Source organism: Oreochromis aureus, linkage group 19 (genome assembly GCF_013358895.1).
Source record: "Oreochromis aureus strain Israel breed Guangdong linkage group 19, ZZ_aureus, whole genome shotgun sequence".
NCBI classification, from domain to species: Eukaryota; Metazoa; Chordata; class Actinopteri; order Cichliformes; family Cichlidae; genus Oreochromis; species Oreochromis aureus.
In genome coordinates this window covers 25,479,976-25,489,137 of record NC_052960.1, presented here as the reverse complement: position 1 = coordinate 25,489,137, position 9,162 = coordinate 25,479,976, and the positions used below count along the sequence as shown (strand labels likewise).

Here is a 9,162-nt window from a genome sequence, read left to right as displayed (position 1 = left end):
CAACATTTTCTCCCTCATAAGGCTGTCCCTTTTTAAGAATATTAACCAAGCTAATGTTTAGAATACCCTATTACAGTCATTCCCAAAGTATGGGCTGGGGGCCTCTGGTGGGCCCTGAAGATACTGCATGTGTACTTTTTCAGTTTGAAATTATGTCCAGTTACATAAATTCATTCATTTACATAAAGGTGAATTAAAACTGGTAATAGAAGGTGGTTAGTTTGTGATATTCTCATTACCTTCACCTAAATTTACTGCTCTTATATTGACATTTCTGTCCCAGTGGCAGGTGGGTCACACATACGCCTTAAGCTTTGCATATGACTGTGTAGTATTAGCAATTATGTTAATGTTTTTTGAATAAACTCTTCATGGAAATACATCACTTTCTTTGTTTTGTTTTTATTACAGTGAGGATTTAGGATTGGACTCCATGGGATTTTTATGGCTTTTAAGTGGGCCTCTCTTGACTATGGGAACGGCTGCACTATCAGAATACCTTTGCTAGTAATTATAGGACAACCTATAGTTAGGGCGTCCTGTTTTTTAGTATTAAATAAAATCCTGCATAAAACTGTACAAATAGTAGCATTAGGACTATATGAATCAAAGTGATGAGAACAATCTGGAGTTTGAGAACTAGTGTACTCTAATGTAGTGAGGCGTAGGAGCGCATGGAATGAAGTTACACACCAATTTATAACTTATGTCTTATTTTGGTACTTTTATTGTAAACAAAAAAATACTTTTACTTTTTTAAATGCATTTAACTGCTTTCCGTTTAGCCCTCCAAGTCAAAGTGATAAATAGGTGGATGGTTGGATGATCAGGGCAGTGGCTGATATGGCTTTGAGGCTTTGGAGTCAAACCAAGCATCACTGGGTTAAAAACATGAGCCCAGCCGAGAGCACTCAGACTGACCTTCCTTTTCTGTTCCTCTCTTACCACACACCCTCTGTTCTCTGTTTACTGTCAACATAGATAAGAAGCCTTTTGCAATCGTGATTTTGTTTATTTGTCTTTTTTCCTTTGTGTCTTTTCTCCTTTGGATCTCCAATGTAGAAGCAGCACTTTTTGTTGGCACTTTGTTGGAGGATTTTTTGATCTAATCACTGTGAAACGTAATGCAGCAGGTACTCTAATAGCGGTGTGCTTTTCTCAAAATACACATAAGGGGAGGGCACACGCTCTTGAGATGGACAAACTCAAATATCTTTGTTCCTACAGGGAGCACTGCTACTCCTATGTCTTTAGAGAAATCTAAAATATCTGTCAAATTTGCAATTTCAAAATGAGCTTTTTGCTTAATTTTTTTTTCTAGGAAGTGCAGGGTCTTGTTAATAATACTTCACAAGCACAGAGCTGACATGACCTTGACACCACTGATTACACTGAAACAAAAAAGAAAAGAGTGAGGAAGGCAATCTGATAGGAATGCCACTGGAATTCCCCGGAATCTCCCCCTTCCCCTCCTTCCACTTTCCCCAATCGCTGTTCCCAAATCCATAAGGAGTTTTAACATGCAGTACAATAGACAAGGAGAGCTATTCTGCGACCATAATGCAAGGAAATGTTAGCTCACTGCAAAAAATGTCTGGACTACAGAGGCCCCCGGTCCTGGAAACAATCAGCAAGGAAGCCGAGGCAGGTGCCCACCTCCTGTGAAAATATCCTACCGCGACATGAAGAGGGAAGGGCTGGGCGTGTCGCTGTTGACAACAGCAGCAGCAGCAGAGCAATTAAACTATAAAATCCTAACTGCTCTGCATCACAAATCACTGTAGTGAATACCACAAAACACAGGCACTCACATGAAAAAACATAATGCATGCATGCACAAGAACACTGTTTACACTTAGAGCAGGAATGCAGTCCCAGTTATCGTGGTCTAGGTCTCAGATACTTGCTGTCCTACACGTGCAGCATATGCAATGCGCCAGACACAAGCTGCCATCTGTGGAAGGAAAAACAAATAGTTTCATAGTCCACTGTATGCACAGAAACCATATTTCTAAGGAAAAGTGTATGACATTAAAAGTATGTACACAGCCCTGGTTCACAACTTGGGTTTTATTTTAGATTGCTCTGACCAAATAAAAATTAGTACATAGATCGTGCAAAACTACAGAATTTGTTAAAATAGCTCAACAGGGCAACACACAGTTCAGACAGTAAAACTGATTAAAGTTAATTTGAAAAGAAAACAAGCAGTAAAATTATGCAAGTGCAAATCTAACAGATTCCTGGCAGTTAACAGCTCTTTACAGTCTGTGTAGTAAAATAATAAAATATCTTCCTGTCATCAAAATTGATTTCAAAATAGGCATTAAATTAAATATTAAAATAAAAAACAGAAATCTCCAAAAGTACAGCAGTACTTTGTGATCATTTGGATGTGTTGTCACGCGTATCTGTAAATAAGTGTTCAACTTAGTTTCTTTCTTTGTCTTAAACAACGAATATGAAACTTGCAAAGGAGACGAAGAACAAATAGATATTGCAACCTCTTCTTGTATAGTATCAAGTGTGGGGCACAGATGCCAAAATTTCATAACAACATACTGTTATATTTTATACTCAGATGTGATGGATAAAACAACATGGTGCCTGCCATGGTGTGCATGTTAAAAACACAGTGTACACCAGTGTATTCGTAATTCCACCACCTAGAAAAAACCCTCCTCTCCTCTCAGTCCTTTCCTTACCTGATGCACTCTAGGAATCAAGACATTCTTCAGCATGTTGTACAGAGACTGACTTCCAGGTCACAGGCAGGAAGATGTAGAAGAGAAAAGGAGGAAGTACAAATGATCATGCTGCCTGTTGTGTAAGCTTTTAATAATTAAAGTAAAACATTTGTGAAGTAAAATCTCAGAGGGAAATTGAGTTGTCATAGCAGCAAATATACAACAAACAACACGCACTCATATTAAATGAGTGTAGAAACAGAGTTATGATAGATAAATATTAAGATAAATAGATAAATAAAGAGATATAGGTATAAATATAAATATACATATAAATATACAAGAACAAGTATACGTCCAAATATGTCGTGGTGTACAAAACTGACAGGGTGCATTGAGGCGTGATTAATTCTGTTCCACATGTGTGGATCTGACCCAAGTGGATGAATTAAGTCTGATAGCAGCGGGAAGAAACGACCTCCTGTAATGTTCCCTCAGACAGCGAGGTTGAAGGGGGGTGGGAGTCATTGCCTATGACTGCCAGCAGTCTTGCCAGCAATCAGGAGGGAACTCAGATCCCTTGGAAAAGAGCATCTGGGATAAAGAAAATCTAGCAGAAAAATTATGTGGAGCTCTCTGTTACAGTCACCCCATATGAGTGAGTGAGTATGTGAAAAAAGCAGTGTGTTTTGACACCAAATTCTCACTCATTCATTCTTTAGTTCAATTATATTTTATTCATAATGCACCAAATCACAACAGTCACCTCAACGCGCTTTAAATTGTTAGGTAAAGACTCAAAGATTTGAGTAAATTTGAAGAAACTGAAGAAATTCTCATTAAGGCATTCCAAAGATGTTACTTTCATGCAAATGGGACATAGAAGTGAGTAATAATGGGTTCACTACATGAAATGCTTGCAGTATAGAGAGAGAATATATATATATATATATATGCGCAGTGGTAAAAGTTAAACGTGCCAAATTGTGTGTAAATGATTCTCAAATGGCACTTTTATAGTCCCCTAAAGCTCCAACCACACTTCAAAGTGCAACATACACCCATTACACTTACTCTCTGAAACATAATGCGTGATGACGATCTAGGCTCCAAACATTTTGTGTAGCTCGATAGATTACACAGACATTAGAGGCACAAAGTACAGTATTTTCTTTTTTGTGTCCTGGCTTTTTCTTGACATAATGAATGGCTCAGCATCCCATGAGAGACGGCTGCGATCAAAACGCTGCGGCCTCCCAGAGGTCGTGCTTTAATGTCTTTGTGCACACGCGGATCTGATACCCTCCCTCCTTTAAATTAGATCCCGCTACATCCATTAGTCACAAAAGCCTCTTAATATGTCTCTTCAGAGGGAGGGGACCGCCATATATAAAGTATATACCACGCTATTGTGACTCTGAATCCCTATTAGGTTGTAATAATAGGAGGGCATACCGCTAGTCTGGGCACAAAATATTGAAGACCTGAATAACTGTTTCTTCTCACACATCTTTAATATGATAATATGAGTATGGTTTATCTTTTAAGCATGTTTCGAGCAGCACTTTGAGATGAATATGAAAAGAAAAACTAGCATAAAGACAGCAAAATAGACCATGAGACAAATGTTAAACATGATCCATGTGTTAACAGGCCTCTCTGCATTGAATCATTATTTGTTATTGATCTCTGGCTCTCTTCCACAGCATGTCTTTTGTCCTGTCTGCCTTCTCTCACCCTAACCAGTTGCAGCAGATGGCCCCGCCCCTCCCTGAGCCTGGTTCTGCCGGAGGTTTCTTCCTGTTAAAAGGGAGTTTTTCCTTCCCACTGTCGCCAAAGTGCTTGCTCATAGGGAGTCATATGATTGTTGGGTTTTCTCTGTATGTATTTTTGTAGGGTCTGCCTTACAAAATAAAGGGCCTTGAGGTGACTGTTGTTGTGATTTGCTGCTTTAAAAATAACATTGATCTGAATTGAATCTATGGTCAATAACCAGCCCCGTCTCCTTGCAAGAGTCTGGTTAATGCTGTTTTGCCAAAGCAGCTGGCATGGCTCATTTACACACTTGCTGTCCTTTGGCAGCGGAGCTTAACACACCAGGTTTTGGCATCAGTGACATGGATCTATGTTTTTCTTTTCCCTGAAGGACTGTTATCTCTCGGCAGGTATTATTGCAGTGTTAAGGGATTTAAATCAGAGAACACCTTGAGCATAAAAGCTGGTGGATGCATCAGTTTTATAGTTTTATACCACAGGAAAAGAACGTATTACAAAAACACTGATCAGATTTTGGTTGATTACACTGGCCCTCAGTTAGCACGAGTGCAGCTAACTTTAAAATAACCCTCAGAAAGCAAACAGCAGTAGTCAGAGTTTAATTGCTGTGTTGATTTCCCAAAGAGGCTTGACAACAGTGAGCGAAATTATTGTTTAATACCCGTGCGCTGGTTGCTCTGAAGTCACAAATGAAGCTGATCTGTTCATGTTTATATGCATAAAACATTGAACAGTTAATTAATTGAAATGCAGGAAGGAGCAAAGACTTTGTATCTATTAGAATACTGTCAACCTAGTACATTTTATTTATGGCTGTATTATCCTTATCATTATGCTGTTCTTGCATCACATATTACATATTAACAGCCTTGTGTAGTTACCTTTTATTATAAAGTGTATGGGCATCTATAAAGTAGGCCTGGAGGTAGAGTACAGAGTCACACTTTAGATTTATCATATTACTACACAGTATGCTAAACACTAGGTCCAAATGTGAGACAACTGGGTCCACGTTTTGTCAGAACAAAGCCAAGTGTGTTAAGCCACGATAAGCTCATCTTGGCTAAACTAAATGGATTTCTCATCCTAAGAAACCTGTTTAGTTCCATCTTTTATCATTTTTATCGTATCACTCCGGATTTCCCATTTATCTCACAAAGAGCTGGATTCTCAAGAGTTCTCAGTCACATACACAGTGGTTCTCTAACTTTTTCTGGCAAGCCGCACTTGATAAACAGCATGATAAACATTCCCACCCAACACCAGTTTTATCAATAAATAACATCACATTAGCATCGGCAAACCTCTTTAATACCCACCCCACAGTTTGAGAAGCCCTGGGTTAGGGAATACAGTATGTGCTTCATTACAGTTGGTTTGGATAAATCTCTGTCATAACTATTAGCCTATAAGTTCACAGCTACTAGAGTGTATTAGCTGCGATGAGCAACAGATGATTGACCCCACATGTGAAACATGCACAAAATTTCCTCACAAAGATGACATCATGCTAACTACTAGCTACAATGACTGCTGGCTAGCTTCCAAATCTCTTCGGCTGTCTTCTACGTTGTGCAGTCTGCAGAGCTGATTTGTTGAAGTTAGCGTGCATTAGACAGTGGCAAATGGTTCAAACAACCGCCTAGCATTAAAATAGTTTTGAATCTACTTTTGCTTTTCCAGAAAGTATCCAAGTTTGACTTCCTTAGTGATTCTGTTGCAGGTCCTAGATTATTTCCCCACTATTGTTACTCTCTCTTTCGTTCACTCCTTTTCAAACAAGAACCCCACAAAAAAGATGAAAGACTCACTTCTGCTCACAAAAAGAAAGAAACCTCACAGCTGAAGGTCAAAAAGCCAAACACCGTGTGACTACATATGTTCATGGGTGTGTATATGTGTTTATCACTTGCCAGGATCTCAGGAGGGAGCAGTGGCATTGTTAATACACGGTCATTTTGTGTTGCACTGAGTGACAGGCGAACTGGAAATGTACGTTCCTGGCTTTCTTAGGAAAGTGCCAGTGGGCTGCGCTCGGGGGAGTTTAACTTAAGGAAATGACACTTTCTCCTGCAAGATCTCAATCTGGCCGAGTGCACTGCCAGCCACAACAATGCATGTTGAAAATGGGAGGGGGCCGTGTTATCCTCCCGTCGGCCGGCCCGGTTCCGAGCCGACGGAGTGGTCCGGCTGGTGTGCCTGATAAGCACTTGCCATAAGGCTGTGACAAGGAGAAGGGAGCTCAGCGGTACAAACTGTTCTGGTTAACACCCTGAGTGAGCCTGCATAATGTCATATATAGCTTGCACACAAGCTACCAGTGTAAATTGTAAAGGTGATTTGATTTGATTTGATTTTGAGATGTAATGACCAACAGTTGTGTGTGCAGTGTTTTGAGGAGGCAAAAGAGATTAGAAATACATCCAGTATAACCAGGAAGATAACAGGAGGGAAGAGATAAGAAAGGCAGGAGGAGAAGATGAGCTATTCCTATTACACCATCCACAAATACTTCAACATGCCACAGCAAATACACATTTAAACCTATTAAAGATTCAGTGTCTTTGTTTTCACTCTAAAACCAAATAAAGATTCTATATTTTTTACCCCCACCTGCAAATTTCCATACAGGGAAAAGGCAACTGTGACGTGGAACATGGATCACTTTTCTCTGTCAGGTCATCACAGCACTGCAAAGGCAACAGATGACACATGCAAATTCTGCACGATGTCAAAGACTGTACAAGTTGAAAGAAGAAACTGCACTGCTCATCTGAATCAAGGGTCCTGTTGCCAAAGATGAGGCTGACACATTAGGAACATTTTTAGGATTTTCTTTTCTTTTTTTGAGAATTTATTTCTCTTCTACTTGGTAAATTTTTATGCAAAAGTTTTTGGCCTGAAACTGTTTTGTGGTTTAATGAAAAATGTGGAACAGATCCAGATCTTTTCCCCACCCAGTGTCATCTCTACTGTCATGGAACGGAAAGTCAAAGTTGGTTTCTGATTGGATTGTTAATTGCCTGTAGAGTGTTTTGATGGAAACAGTACTGGAAACTACTTTTTTGATGAGCTGTCATCAGGTAGAAGCAGAACACGGCAAAAGTTTTGTTGTTGTCTGCGAGAATTTTCACGCACTATATGTGATTATATCTTCCAGGTGTGAAAAGTAAAGATGATGCCGAGGCAGAACAAAAACTGCAATCTTTAATGCAGGTTTCATAACCAGCAGAGTGAGTCTTGTGTGGTGATTGTGTGTTTAACTTTATGGGCTTTACTCACTCTTCTCAGGTCATACTGAACAATATATCAACACAGTTTTTCTCACTATTAGTCATTCTTACAGTCCAAAAGGAGGATTTCCCATGATATACTCATTGGCTATCAACTTGTGACTGACAAGTGAGCATATGGCTTCATATCCTGATCAACCGCTTGCTAATCACATGTGGTTTCAAAAAGCCCAGATGGTGACAGCAAGTAGGAATTCAAAAACCAGTGGATGACATCACGATGGCTATGTTCATATTTTATGCAGCGCATTTGGAACTGGGTTAAAACCAGTGGCATGAAAGCATGACAGAATGAACCATTTGTGTTGGGGTTCCATCTGACAACATCTGAACATGGGTTATGAAAAGCTCTAAAGTTAAAATGAATAGACAGCGGTAAAACACAAGTGATAGCTTCAAAGAACACAATCATTAAAACCCTATTTGCAAGGATCGTCTATCTTAAAGTGCAAATCTTTTGCATCACTAACTTCTGTCATGTGATATACCTAAAAAAAAACCATAAAACCGGAAGATTGCCTCTTGTTGATCTTACAATCACTTAGTATACAACTGGGTTTCAGCATCTGGATGCAGCTTGTGTCAGGGTGGTAATAGAAGTATTTGACAGCCATGCAGCACCACTATTACCATCCCAAATCCTAATTACAGAGGCCAACAGTGGGACACAGAGACAAGGAGACAGGCATGGACATGAACTTCTCCAACAGTTGGGCCCCATGATAGACACACATACCTTTAACTGGGCCTCAGTCACTGCAGATACTCAGCCACCCTGTCAGTTACTGAACACTTTATGGTTTATTTGAGCCCTTGGAATTGCTACAAGGGTGCGGTTCACCACATTAGAGAATACAATGAGCAGCGAAACGTTCAATCACAGGAAAATATTGTTTCACTTCATTCAGCTTACCTTCCTGTGAGTGACAGCTTGCCTCACAGACTGTAAATTCCCACCCATCTGGTACCCTGCTTCAACACTTCAAGAAGAATTATCTTCAGCTGCTTGGAAAATCACATCACTCCCAATCAGTTCAGCCTAGAGGAGTCCGTGCAAAGCAGGGCTAAAGTACACGGTCTGAGTTTGTCACACGACAGAAAAGTGCGTTTCCAGTCACAGCTGCATTTTGATATTAACTGCCAAAACAGAAAACAAAGTAGTCTAAGATTTTCTCAACTGAACAATGCAGGTTCAGGGAAGAACTCACAGCATTCATTTTCCTCACTTTGCTGCTGTTTCTCTAGTGCAGCCAGTTTATAACCCAATTTTAAAAATAGGTTAGTTATTTTAATGTTACATGCAATAATTCCTCCTTAGAAACACACGGATACACAACTCCTGTAGACCAGTTTCACAGCTGTACTCACAACTGCACAGCTTTCATTCTTGTTTTGACGGACAGATA

The 9,162-nt window shown here is 39.8% G+C and overlaps 1 long non-coding RNA gene across 1 annotated transcript; it reads right to left on the bottom strand.

Annotated features, from left to right (window-relative positions):
- Positions 1-1,840: 1,840 nt before the first annotated feature.
- On the bottom strand, positions 1,841-8,756 carry LOC120434854. The gene is made up of 3 exons (XR_005609393.1): positions 8,670-8,756; positions 2,706-2,757; positions 1,841-1,954 (listed from the first exon to the last, which is right to left on the bottom strand). It is a non-coding gene; the product is annotated as an uncharacterized LOC120434854 (long non-coding RNA).
- Between the last annotated feature and the right edge of the window lie 406 nt (positions 8,757-9,162).